The sequence below is a fragment of the Pyxicephalus adspersus genome, chromosome 4, assembly GCF_032062135.1.
Source record: "Pyxicephalus adspersus chromosome 4, UCB_Pads_2.0, whole genome shotgun sequence".
Taxonomy (NCBI): domain Eukaryota; kingdom Metazoa; phylum Chordata; class Amphibia; order Anura; family Pyxicephalidae; genus Pyxicephalus; species Pyxicephalus adspersus.
Window position 1 is genome coordinate 5,692,929 of NC_092861.1, and position 14,950 is coordinate 5,707,878.

Consider the following 14,950-nt stretch of genomic DNA (forward strand, 5'->3'; position numbering starts at 1 on the left):
CATCAATGAAATCCGCGCTCGCTGGAAGCGCGAACGTACGCGCGGCCATCGATCGCGGATTACCGCGGTCCGGACTCGAATAGTGTTATGTATCTTTTTATAATGTATGTTTTCATGTATCCTGAATTCCATGTTCAACCACTCAAATTTTTTTGCTATATTCGAGCGAATAGCTGCCGAATCGAATAGTGAGCTATTCGACCAACACTACTCACTACGCCCCCAGCTGCACTGAACACTCTTTCAGATAACACACTTGGGGCTCGGCAGGCAAGGATCTGAATGGCATATTCTGCCAGCTACGGCCATTGCTCAAGCTTGGATACCCAGTAGCCCAGTGGGTCCTGGCTTTGCAGGTTGTAGATGTCCCATGTAGAGCTCAGGTATTCCTGCACCATGACTGAGTACCGCTGCTTTGTGTCATTGGAAATTGCTGCATGACTGGCAGCTTGCTTCCGCTGAAAAAAGCCTGCATAGTTTGGCTTAGCCAACCTCTACCACTGCTGCCACCCACGCTTAAAAAAGTTGTTTGGCTCGCATTGTTGGTGGAATGTTGGTAGTGCTGCATTTTAGGTCCCCTGTATTGGGGCAAGATCAGATGTTGTATCCCAGATGTCCGCTCTGTGTCGTGTCCAAGATCCTCCATCATCTGTTCCAGCAGGCATATGATGGGGATGATGTCACTGACACAGACCTGGTCTCTGCTAATCATCCTGGTGGCCTCTTCAAAAGGTGACAATACAGTGCACAAGTCCTCAATTTTCAGCCAATCCGCAGGGCTCAAGAGAGGCAGTGTAGGTATATGTCTGAAACGAACAGACTCTGCCACGTAATCCACCACCACTTTCTGTTGTTCAGCCAGCCGCTGCAGCATGTAAAAGGTGGAATTCCAGCGTGTGGCCACATCACAAATTACCCGGTGCACTGGCAGGTTGAGACTTCGCTGTAAATCCACCAATCTGGCACTGGCTGTGTACGAGTGTCGGAAATGCGCTGACAACTTTCTGCTCTTCAGCAGCAGCGGCTGGAGGTCTGGGTAATTCCTAGGGAAGTGCTGTACTATCAGGTTCATGACGTGAGTCAGGCAAGCTACGTATGTGAGTTTCCCACAATGCAGAGCTGCCAGCAGATTGGCCCCGTTGTCACACACGACCTTGCCTGACGGTCTGAAGTCTGTTGGTAGTTAGCCATATGTCATCCTGCTCCCGCAAGGCACTTGGAATGGCTGCACCCGTGTGGCTGAGGGAACCCAGGCTTCACAACCTCAGTACTGCGTGGCAACGTCTGAACTGTGCATCGAAATAGCAAACTGCAGGTTGTTGCTGGCGGTGAACAGATGCTGCCGAATGGGAGGTGCTGGGTCTTCACTACAAAGTGTCCCTGGAGGAAGAGGTTGAGGCACAAGAGTCAAAGGAGGAGGTGGAAGTGGAGGTTGAGGAGGAAATTGTATGGCAATGTGCTCTGGCCTGAGGTAGGTATGCAGGTCTTGCTGCATCTTCCCCTGCTGCCACCAAAGTTACCCAGTGAGCTGTATGAGAAATATATCTTCCCACTCCATGCTTGCTCGACCAACTGTCGGGTTGTCAGGTGCATCTAGCCAGAATCTGCTGAGAGTGCTACAGGGCCATGAACAGATTGCTCTGCACGTGTTAGTGCAAAGCAGGAACACATTTTTCTGTAAAAGACTGTAGCTTGGGCAAAACGTACCGTGGGTTCATGTGAGAGTGAGACCATAGTTGAAAGCCTGTGAACTGACTCTCTTCGTCAGATGATTGAAACAACTGAGAATCTTGAAAGAATGATTGTAGCTCCACCTCTCCAACCCCTCGGTGGGACTCCTCTACATACTGCTGTATACGAGACTTTCCAGCCGCTGATGCAGAACTAGGAGGAACAGGTTTATCATGGACTGTTTGGAACACCTGTAAGGCCTGTGTCTGGAACTGGGATGAAGAGGGGGTACAATCACTTGACCCAGGCTGGGTCATGTACTCCACTACCACTTGTTCATGGTGTGGCAATAATGGATGCCCACCACCAACAGCAGCGCTTCTTGTTCCTGGGTTTGCAGCTAAAAACAAACTCATACTGCTTTGCTTGTCACCCCTGCCAATGCTGAGTTTTCCTCTTTGGCCATACATTGTAGAAGTTTTTTCTGTGTGGCTTGACACCCTGCAAAATACTTTGTAGCTAATATGCTTCACAAAGTGTAAATTTGTACAGTAAGTGAAATTTGTTATGGGGGGGGGGGGAAGTTGACACCAAAAATGCAAGTGTGCTGTGTGTGTTGTATGCAGCACTTTCTTTCAGTGGTGACGCTTGTAATATGCAGCACAGTATACAAAATATATACTGCAGTATATACTGCGTCTTTGTGTCTGTCTCTCAGTACAAGTGTGATACTGTGCATGCTGTCAGGGAGAGTATGCTGCCTCTGGCTGCGTGTATGTAACACACTGACTATCTATCTATCTATCTATCTATCTATCTATCTATCTTTCAGTGAAACACTCTAAGCACTCTATCTGAGTACAGTAGATTGCAGGACTGCACCAATACAGTACAATCCAACAATCTATCTGACTAATAGTGTGAGTGTGACACAGTCTAAGTAAAGCACTGTTTTTAACTTTGACGCAGCCAGCCAAGCAGCACAGAAAGGTTGTGATGCTAGCAAATTTGTGTCAGGAGTGGTAAATGCAGGCATGCCCTGGCCTTAATTAGGCCAATGGCTGCCTGTGTGGCATGCAGTCAATCGGCTGCCTGCCACAACAAACATGGAGGGGAGCATCCCTGCTGTTATTGGAGGTCCATAGGCATCGTGGGGGAGGTCCCTAGGCAATGTGGGAGCGTCGAATTTGGGGCTTCGAATCCAACAAAATTCGGATTAAGCGTTGGCGACGTCCTTCCCCCTAGTCCCGGTGGCTCTGTAGAGTTACTCCAGGGACTCCCCAAGCTGAATTGTGATTCCCCGTAGTTGAGCAGTTCTTATAAGAGCTAGTAGTAATATAGTGGTTCCCTACAACACCAGACACGGCTGCGAGTTGGGGGGGAAAAAGAAAGAAGAAGGACACTTTATTGATGCCACACTTGGTATTATATACAAGTCCCCATGCAATGGGACCTCCCCTCTGGACCTGATGGAGAACAAGGTGATAGACACACCGACCAATGGAAATAACCACACAATCCGGGACACTCCCACCCAATGTCTTCCTTCTGTCTGGGAGATAATTAGGTCACACACCGGACATAACCCACTCATCTCCAGACAGTAAAACCACATTGTTTATAAAGTCCTCAGTACTGAACACACAATGTCTCTCCTCTGTCTGGGAGATAATTAGGTCAGACACCGTATGTAACCCAATCATCTCAACAGACAAACAAACAGAGGGCCTTTGTTACATGGCTCCCTCCTATTGGAACACGCTGGCAAACCCGGTTTGACCCTTTTTCAGGTCACCCCGGGGCTGTCCAGTCTCTGGTATTCAGGGTGGAGATCAGTCTACCGGGATATTCCATCCGTGTTGCCATTCTGTTTTCCGGGCCGGTACTGGATGGTAAAGTTGTAGGGTTGGAGTGCCAGACTCCATCTCTGTAGCTGGCCATTGTCCCCTGCAACACGGTTTAGCCACACAAGCGGATTATGGTCTGTAACAAGAGTGAACTCTTGTCTGTATAAATATGGAGTGAATTTCTTTAGGGCCCACACCAGAGCTAAGCACTCCTTCTCCACCACCGCATAGCTGACCTCTCGGGGAAGAAGCTTTCTACTAATGTAGGTGAGCTTTCTTTAGCTTTCTACTAATGCCTGTATATTTGACAGAGCAACTGCCTCGGGATAGCGTGTAGCATAGTCCACCACGGTAAGCATGTACTTCTTACCGGATTGACTAGGGTTGGCGAGGGGTCCCACGAGGTCAATGGCTACCCTTCTAAAGGGTTCTTCAGCAGGGTAGCCATAATGGGCAGCCCTGGGGTGATCCCCTTATTTCCCCACTCGGTGGCACACATCGTAGGTTCGACAGTCCGTACATCTGTGTGCACCCCAGGCCAACCCAGTGTAATGTACGGGTAACTCCTAAGTGTCCAGCCACAGGAATGTCGTGCCCGATTCTAAAGATTTTCCTTCGATACTTGCTGGGGACTACTAACTGGCTCTTTTGGTAGGGGTTCGGTCCTGCCTAGTAAGTGACCCGATATAACCTATTAGCTTCCCACACAAAAACTTTGTTGTCCAACCCCTCAGCCCCGATTCCTGCCCTTTCCCTATATTTCTGAAGGGACGGATCCACCCTAGTCTCCCTCCCAAACTCCCAAAGGTGTGTCCCAAGCTATTGAGGTCTGGGTATTAGTCACAGTCAGGGAAGGTCTCACCTGGGCCTCCCGAGCTGGGGAACTGGTCCGTTCGGTTCTCGCTTGGGCCCTGGTCGTCACGGGGTGTGCAGCTGCGCTAGAGGTGGGGACATAGGCAGAAATGAGAAGGCCCAAATCATTGCCCAGCAGGACCTCTGAAGGTATAGGTGGGCCCAGTATAGGTGGACGTGGGCGGTAACCAGACGAAATACGGCTCCCCCAGCCACTCGAACAGCCACGGTTTGACCCGTAGGCTTATGGGCTGGAATCAGGTGCCCCTGTACCAGTGTATTGGTAGCCCCAGTGTCCCGTAATCCTTGGGTGACCTGTCCATCGAGGTTGACCCCTTGTCGGTGCTGCTGGCTATTATCCCAGGAATCAGCCTGGATAGGATTGACCTTGTACAATACCCCCAGATATTCCTCAGGATGAGTGTATGTGTCCAGGCAGTGGACAGCCAGGTTACAGGATGCAGCAGGGGTTGACCCAGTGGGTGCGTTGTTCCAGGAAGGTCGGGGGGGGCAAAAGGGCAATTGGCCACTAGGTGTCCTGGTTCGTGGCATCGGTGACATTTTACCTTGGGATACTCTAACCGATTCCTGGAAGGACCAGCAACACGAGGGGGCCCGGGCAGGACAGGGGCCCTGAACTCAGTCGTGGAGAGGGTCTGGATACACTGGACACCCGGGTATCCACTCGAGGATTAGGTCGGGGTAGTGCTGGGTCCAGTCGTCAGGAATCAGTATACTCATAGGCCAGGCAGGCGGCCTCAGTGAGGGTGTGAGGGCGTCGGTCTCTTACCCAGTTGCAAGTCCTGCTGTAGATTATTGAAGAAATGCTCCAAGAGAAACATTTGTAATATTTCCTTGGCAGATACAGCCTGGCATCCATCAATCCAATGGGTACCTGTTAGCCCATTCCATGTGGGTGTAACTTCCCTGTTTTTTGGTATCTCGGGATTTCTGCCGGAATGCCTTGGGGTTAGGGCGTACCGTTTAAGTGAAGTGTCTTTGACAAAGTGCTCTGGGACGGCCCAGCTTCCGCTGCTCTCTCGTACTCATAGAATGGTAACCTGTTTCTCTGGTGGTACCTGGTGAAGCGCACACTGCCTCTCGAAGTCCCCCAAATAGCTGTTGATCTCCCTCTCTGTCTCCAAGAACTGTTTAAAGGCAGCAAACGGTACCTTTCGTATTTCTGTGCTGGCCGTAGTAAGGCTTATCGGGGTTGGCTCTGGAGGACGCTGGGCAATAATTTGTTGCAGCTCGTATTCCCTCTGTTCTCGAGCTTCCGCTGCTACCTCGGAAAAAATCTGTGCAATCTGTTCCTCAGAGGGGTTTGGCCCATAGATCGCCAACCGCTCCCTCACTATGCGAGCCATTTCATCTCTGGACAGGATAGGGGTTCAGCCATGGCAGAATTCTGATCCAGCTGCTGTAACTCTGCAATCAGTGCCCTTTTATGTCGGCTGCTGGCTCTCCCTCCAGGGCTTTCCAGTAGATCCTTGGGGGTCATGCGTTTTAGCTGCTTATATCGGCTGTCCGTCCGACTTGCACGCCTCCAGGGGTAGAAGGACCATCCCACTGCTGCCACCAAATGTAACGGTATCAACCGCTGGCGACGTCCATCCCCCTAGTCCGGGTGGCCCTGTAGAGTTACTCCAGCAACTCCCCAAGCTGAATTGTGATTCCCCGTAGTTAGACAGCTCTTACAAGAGCTAGTAGTAATATAGTGGTTTCCTACAACACAAAACACGGCTGTGAGTTGAGGGTGAAAAAGAAAGAAAGACACTTTATTGATGCCACACTTGGTATTATATACAAGTCCCCATGCAAGGGGACCTCCTCTCTGGACCTGATGGAGAACTAGGCGATAGACACACCGACCAATGGAAATAACCACACAATCCGGGACACTCCCACCCTATGTCCCCCGTCTGGGAGATAATTAGGTCAGACACCGGACGTAACCCACTTATCCCTGGACAGTAAAACCACATTGCTTATAAAGTCTCCCGTACTGAACTCACAACTGAACTGTCTTTCCTCTGTCTGGGAGATAATTAGGTCAGACACCGTATGTAATCCAATCATCTCAACAGTCAAACAGAGAGGGCCTTTGTTACAGGGTTGACTTAAATTCGAACAGTCATATTTGGGTCGAACATTAGGATAACCTGAATTTGAACAACAACACTAGGTATAACCATGATTAGAGACACGTGAACAATGTCAAACAAGATATACTATGAAGATATACTATGAAGCCCAGTGTCGTCTCGATGCGAAGTGACATCCTCATCATCCACATCACCCCGAGCACAAAGGGCAAGAGGAGACTGCTGTGTCTCAGGGCGTACTATTGTAAAAAAATTGAAATGCACACATTGTTGATGCAAGTCAAAAGAAGGTAAAAATACACTAAAGATGTCATTTTAAAAAAATGATCTCATATTTCACCCCAAACATAAAAAAGTAAAAACACAATCCTATTTTGTTCTTGATGCTAATGACTAAACTGTTGCAATCCCCAAAAATGCAAAAATCAAATAACATTGGTAATTATGTAATGTAAAAGGATTGAACTTACATGGTTGTCAAGCATCGGAGTCATCCTGGTAGTCCACCCCTACCACCGTTTCTGGCTCAATGAATTGCAACACCAATCTTTCATACTCCCTGAGACGCTGCGCAAGATGTTCACAATAGGTCCCACTCCTTCCGGCCTCTGTGCCCAGGATGCTTTTGACGTGCCTGAAGACCCTGGGTAATGGTCCGTTGTGTACTGTCCACTGCAATTACACTCTTGGAAATTTCCTCCCAGAGTCCCCATCTTACAGCATGGGAGGTCTGGGAGTGCAAGTCCCCACGGAGTCGTGGAAAATGTTGTACGTAGGACTCCATGAGGGCTTCATTTTGCTCAGGAGTGAAGCTGCCTGTTGGTCATTGGACTGAAGACCCTGGGGTGGTGGTGGAGGGGCTGGCAGCAGCCACGGTGGTGGCGGTGGTGGCAGTGGTGGTTGCAATTCTCCTTGGCTCCATTTTACTAGAAAGAAAAAAAAAAGAGTTATGGGACAACACACCAAAAACATTTTTTGGAGAAATAAAGTAAATGGTGTAAACTGACTTTTCGTTTTTCTTGTAGCAGCCTTCTGGTTTGTGTGTTCGTTTTTGTCTTTGTAAAGTTTTGGTTTGCATGCGGAATGGCTAAGAAGCTCTGTGCAAATTTAAAGAGATACAGTACGTGTGCATGTTTATGCGTGGTTTATGCGCGTTACCTGCGCACATTCTTGCGCACTTCAATGTGCGCCGGGGTGGGAATGTGCTTGTTGTTGTCATGATATTGAAGTAGAGTTGCTCTTCACTACTGCTGTTGTGGTATCAAACGCAACTCTGCTTGTTACTGCAGAGGAGGAGCAGCAACAACAACAACCTGAGGAGCAAGCTTCAACATCGCGACGGGCCTGGGAGCCACGCGTTTTCTTGGAGCGTAGCCACCTTGATAATTTACGTGACCAGGATGTTAAAAGGCATTTCCGCCTGTCCCGCCAGGTCATCCATGACCTGTACAGCTTGCTGGAAGCCAGGCAGTGCAAGGAATGACCAGGCTTTTGGCCACTCTCTAAATTTTAGGAAGGGGTTCCTTTCAAACCTCCTCAGCCTACAATTTCCAGGGTTTTTACGAAGGTCATAAATGACATTGTAGACCTTGTCCCACTATATATTCAGTTCCCTCAAACAGCTCAGGAGTGGAGGAAGGTGGATTTCTTCAGTCGAGCGGGATTTCCTAATGTTTTGGGGGCCTTCGATGGCACTCATGTCACCATTCAGGCCCCTAAACTGCAGGAAATTGCCTTTCGCAACGGGAAGCGACATCATTCACTGAATGCACGCATCCCAGGATCATGCCATGATGCCTATATCCAGCATCAGACAGCCCTCTACCAGAAATTCATCTCTGGAGAAATGGCTGAGGGCTGGGTAATAGGTAATCTATAATGTCATTATTGTAATCCAACTAAGAGTAGTCAAATCCTAAAGACACCTATTATGTTGCTATGTCCCTTTGCATTGTCAGAATGCCAGGCTGTAACCTATATTGTATATATGTCATATTTTGTTCTAACATCTAATTTAGCAAATAGTTTATAAATAATTTACAATATTGGGAGCATGGGGGAAGAACTAACTTTTAGATATTCCCAGAAGCCCTAGCATAATTACTATTTTCACAACTCACAGTACTTCAGTGTGGTAGTCAGTAGTAACAATGTCTCCTAACAACCAAAAAGCAATAAAGTGACCGAAGAGCACAACCCTTAACAACCTTTGTGAAAAAACTATAGTGTTACACTGCATTCACAGAACACTTACTATACCAAGAACTAACATGTATTATGCTTGTCTTTTTACAGCTGACAAAGGATACGGGCAGCTTCCATTGCTTATGACAGCTGTGCCTCACCCCTGGTCTGAAGCAGAGCATAATTACAACAAGGCTCTGCATAAAAGCCGGGGGGTTGTGGAGCAAACCATCGGGCTGCTAAAAGCACGGTTTCTGTGCTTGGCGCGGCCCGGTGGTGAGCTCCTGTACGCACCATGGAAAGCTGCCCGAGTCATCATTGCATGCTGCGTCCTTCATAACCTTTGCCTGCACCATGGTGATACCTAGGGCATTCCAGAGGAACTCAAGCCAGAGGTGCACCAACATCCTGCCTCCAGATCCCAAAGCACAGCAGAGGGCCGTCGAGTCAGGGATGAATTTATTGCTAATGTCTCTACGTGTGAGTATTTACATATGTTTACAATACATGCATTACATATTTCAGCACATGATGTTTAAGTTACAAACTAACCTAGGAGTTGATGTCATAGCAAGCACATTTTAATCATTTGGGAAATGAAATAGCAGACATATTTGTGTAAGAGCTGGACCTTTATGTGACACTTTACAAAAACACATTGCCAAACTAGGGCAGAGTGCAATTTAGTTTAGATTTGGGCAAGCATTGCTTATGCAGCCAGAAAAACATGAAAAATACAATCCAGCAGCATGTAGTTACCACTAAAGCATGATTAACCATGATGCTTAACACATGCTAATAATGTAATCTATTTCTTTACAGGGCGATAACATCCCTCTGCTGTGCTACCAAGCCTCTGGGATGTCACATCACAGACTACTGTACATTCGTGGATGATATAGGTTTAAGGAGAAATCCACCTTTATGTTCCTCTGCTCCCAAGCTGATATGAGGAAGTGAATATATAGTGGGCCAAGGTCTAAAATGGCATTGAAACCTTCATAAACACCCAGGAAACTGTAGACTGGCTCAGTGCACAAATTAAGGGTGACGTGGTTTGAAAGGACTCCCTTCCTAAAATATATAGAGAGTCCAGGAGCCTCATCATTCTTGGCACAGCCTAGCTTCTCTTGGTTTTTGCAGCAATTTTACCTTCCAGAAAGAAGTACGGGTCATGGATAACCTAGTGGGACAGGCATAAACGCCTTTTGACATTCTGGTCATTGGTTTGGGGAGCAAAAAAAAATGGGTTTGTTAATACATAAATAAAGCATACTATCTGGTATGTAAGAGTGCTTGACCCTGCTTGTGAGCTTGGCAATCATTGTGGTTTGATGTTGTGCTTGGCAACCTGGACCTCCTTCCATCACCATCAGGTGTGTTAGAGTATGCAACTCAGCTGGACAACTAATTGACAACCAGTTTGGACAGAAAGTGGAAGTGTGTTTGTATACAATAGTGCTAAGATCAGGCAGCACAGCACAATGACAACAAACCTATACCACTACCACAAATGAACAGAGGAGTTGTGTGGCAGCAAATCAATATGAGTGCAAATGTCAGAGTAATAAATATGTACATAATACATTCAAAAACCAATATATGACAATGTGACTTTGAAAATGTGACAAAGGCAAACAGGGGGTTCAAGTTAGCAGTTTGGAGTGGAAACCATGCAGACATTTGTACTGAATATTAGTTTAAAAAAATGACAAAACATTGCAGAAGATTTGCTAAACAACATAAACTGTCATTACAAACCAAGCACAAAAACATTGCAGCAAAAGATGAAACTAACAATAATGAGGATTACAAAGTCACATCATTGCATACCATCCAAGCAAACTTACTTGATGACCCCACCCCCCACACAAACCAGTCCAGTTAAATAATAATATTAAAAATGTATTTATATGCATTTAAATGTATTTTGACATACATACACAAGTGAAATCACTAAATGTTTTTGATACATCTTTGGCAATAATCCTTTTTTTCAATTGTTTGATTTCTATCAAGCCAAACTACAATGACATTTCAATTAGATCACAAATGCTTGGTGACAATTTTCTTACAATTCATACTATTGTGTGATGACATAATATGAAGTGTTAACTAGTATATATACAGCTTGATCTAAATTAGTTTGCAGTGTTGCAAAGCAAACCAAAAACTATGAAAACAGTTCAACAAATGTAACAATAAAAAATTGATTTTGTGAATGAGTACAATGTAACCTAAAAAAGTAGCACTTACCAAAAAGAAGATGAAGCATTAAAGATTCTAATTGACCTGTAATGGACTGTAAATGGGCACAGAACAGAGAGCATGTGTGTGCTAATTAATTGCTATGACCTCACCATTGACAGCTTTACAGATCCTCCTTAATCGCGCAGCTGAAAACTAATTGCCTTAATTGGCAGATTCACAACCCCTATTGCTCATTTATCAAGGCAGGAATCCGTCTGGCAAGTGAAGGTGCGTGTACTAGCACTCGGCTCTGGCCCGCGGAAAAACGCCTCGTATATTGGCGCGTAAATACGCGCCTTGAGCGTACAAGCATTTTATTGATAAATCAGGGCCAATATTTGTGCAAATATAGTTGAAAAGATAATGTGTTATTGTGTAATATTGTGTGGCCAAATTTAAATTGATTAGCAATTTATTATGATGGTTTTACCACTTTTCTGCATGTTATACATAATAAATAGTAAATTTGAGATGCTGAGATCCCACAGTGTGTAAGCATTTTCACTAAAGGAGAAAGGACGACCATTGACAAGACTAAGGAAAAGGCTAGAGTTTAGCTAAAACCTCACTCTCAACTAATCTGTAATAAAGGTCATCCTGAAAGTCAGATGACAAATTTCAGAAATTCTGGTTTCCAAAGGCAAACTCAAAATGTAATGTATTTTCTAAGTTTGGATTCCAAAAAAGCTCATGCTGTTGTTTGATATCATCTTCATCCCATCAAGCAGGGCTACCAGGTGCTTTCAGAACCTTTCTTTCCACTTTTATAAAATTGGATGCTCCATACCAGACACTTAAACGTTTTTTTAGGTTCTCATTGACTTTTTTGGGACTGATTAGAAAATTCCTAATTTTGAAGGTATATAAAGATATAATAGGGGGTATATATCAAAATATTATTATGGGACACAAGGTAATACATCTAGGGTTTCTCATTTGTTTATTGTGCAAGTCTAATTTTTAACATCTTGTAAACTTAACCATCGTCTGCTAAAACAAACTCACCCATCCCATACCTAAACCAATAAAACTAACCATATCCTAAAACTAACCTTTATTCTGAGCTCAACTCATTAAACAAATTTAAAAAAACAAAAACTGAAAGACCCAAAGACCTTATCCCTTTATAATGATTATATTATTTCGGCAACAAAACTGTGCCGATAACACCAGCTTCAGTTCTATTGAGCCATGTTTAAAAATGGTCCTTTAAAGACCTATGCCACAAATAATATACCAAATATAATGTTGGTTCCAAACACCAGCAGACTGAGAGAGAAAGATTAATGCTCTTTTATATTAAATGAGTCTTATTTAAATTACAGAATGAATCACTTGAATTAACAAATACCTGTCAGATAATATTGACTTTAAGTCTGATGATTTTACAGCCATGGAGTCTTGTGAATTCAAAACCAAATACAGATCATTAAAACATAATATGACATTAGGGATAAAGGACCTGTCAGTGATATAAATATAAATAACTGGACCCTATAAAAAAATAATAAATTGGTGGGGTCTCCTAGCAAACCCTCTTTACAGCAGCAGACGCTCTTGCTTCTTGCCAGTCTGGTGTCCCAGATGCAAATAGGCTTAATGTTTGGTAACAGTCTGGCTTAAACTATAATAGGGATCCCCATTCCATTTCTCTCTTTAAAAATATTTTAAAAAAAAATCAAAATAAAATGGCATCCTCCAATTGTTTTATTTGAAGTATTGTGAATTTACTTTGAAGTCATCAAAGTAGGAAGTGCGCCCATGCTGTATAATACTATTTTTTTTTACCTTGGTGAGTTTGTGAACGAAAGTGTAGTACCAGGGTTAGTACCAACTAACATGGGAAAAAAGTAAAGGAATGCTAATAGGTGAAATTATCTGTTGCATTAGTAGTCAAATTTCTGCATTAAATTTGATTTAAATTACAGTGGAATTTAACTTTTTCTAAGCCTCTTCACTCATTCTTAAGTTTAAAAGCAAATACTATACACTGGTATGATCATTTATGATCATTACAAAGGACAAGAGTGCACTCTTCGGCTCTCCTGATTTAATAAAGTTCTCCAAGGTTGGAGAGAATACACTTTCACCAGTGAAGCTGGGTAATCTAGCAAACCTGTAATGGATTTCCTAGGAATCAAGCTATTTGTTAGCAAACGTTTTCAATCCTGGACCAGATACATTCCAGATTTGCTGAATCACCCAGCTTTACTGGTGAAAGTGTATTCTCTCCAACCTTGGAGAACTTTAAGAAATCAGGACCATAGCATCTGGAGGAAAAGAAGTCCAGATAAGGAAGGGATTCTTCAATAAGGTCTGTGAAAATGTGGAATAGGCACTATTCCAGGTACTATAGATTTCTTTAGGAAAAAGCTGGATGATTTCTGGAAGCACAGAATATAACTGGGGATTAAGGCTTAAAGTAAAGATAACAGAGACTGTTGATCCAGGGAAAATCCAATTGCCTCATGGAATCAGGAAGGAATTTTTTTCCCCTGTTGGAGTAAATTTTACCAGGGTTTTTTTGCCTTCCTCTGGATCAACTATGTCCATAAGGTTTTATATCTGGGATATGTTTATTTCCCTAGTGGTTGTACTTGATGGATTTATGTCTTTATTCAACCTTTATAACTATGTTATATCATAGTTACAAGTTCATTCCTTATTTTCAGGATAGGCTTTAAGAAAAAGAGGCGGTTTGTTTGTAGAAAATAACATAATTTACTAAATAATTTTCTTTTGAAAATGTTAGTTGTCTGGCCTTTTCTGACTTTCAAAGTCATAGACCTGAAAGAAACAGAAACAAGTGAAACAACTAAGGATAAACATGAGGTATGGTATACAGGTGTAGAGAGTCAAATGGTTAAGTGATAAAAAAATGGAGAACAAAAATAAACACCCTTGTGATTTTCCCTAATCAGGCATAAGATTTATATAAATATTTATATGATAACATTGACTTTCATACTAATTGTCAGTTGGTCCCACACAAAAATATATAAAGTTCAGAAGAGATTCAGTCGTCATGGATAAGCGTGGTGAGGATTAACCTGAGAATCATAAAGCTTAAAGGATGGACTGTGCACCTAAAAAGCTTTATCATGTACATGGATTTGATTCACAAAACCATACAGACACTTATTTTTCTAATAAATCAACGTTTGTGGTGGATTGCTTGAAGTTCCATATGAACAGTCTTTATCATAAAGCACTTATGATATGCACTTTATACTAATTTGTGGATATTCCTTACTGTTCATAGCCTAAAAAGGAAAATGATCTTAACATTGTAACATTTTGCCTATTTTTTTAAAAAAAGAGGGGTCCAGAACCTAGTTTTGGTGTCTGGAGCAGGTTAATCTTCTCCTACAGGTAATATTGGAGGCCAACGTTTACTTGACATTAGCTCTGACTGTGTCATCCATAAGCTTTTTTCAGCTGTGGACTTCTTCCAGGACATTATTGTACTGAAGGTTAATGACAGATGCATCATGGAGCTGAAAAAATGGATCAGTGGCGATCCCGGAGATTGTTATTGGAAACATTGCTCATCGTATGTAGCAGAAATAGAAAAAAAGAGGTACTGTGTCCGCCAAATACTTTTCGTGATTTTTCAGGATGTCTTGGCTGTAATAATTGGAGCACTTGCTATAGAGATACAAAAATTTTAAATCATTAGTAGATAATTAGTTGTAATTATAGATGAAAGATTTGTTCCACGTTTGATTTAACTCTACTTTTGGTTGTCTCTGTTTCATCAAAAGCTAGAGTTACCCTGTTTCTACTTTTTACCTATTTTACTATTTACCTTTGTTTACTAAAATATACAAAAAAGTATATGACCAGTGAGAGAAGGCAAAACTATTTAGGGGGAAAGGGTTTGGCCTTCTGCTAAAGTTTTGAGGGAGTTGGATCAGCCACTGGGTTGATCCACCTATCTATAAGTCAAGGTAACCACCATCACCAAGACTTTCTGAAAGCAAAGGGGAAATTCTACATTTTAGAGCTGACATCAGAGCAAAAGGTGAGGGTGGGGAAATC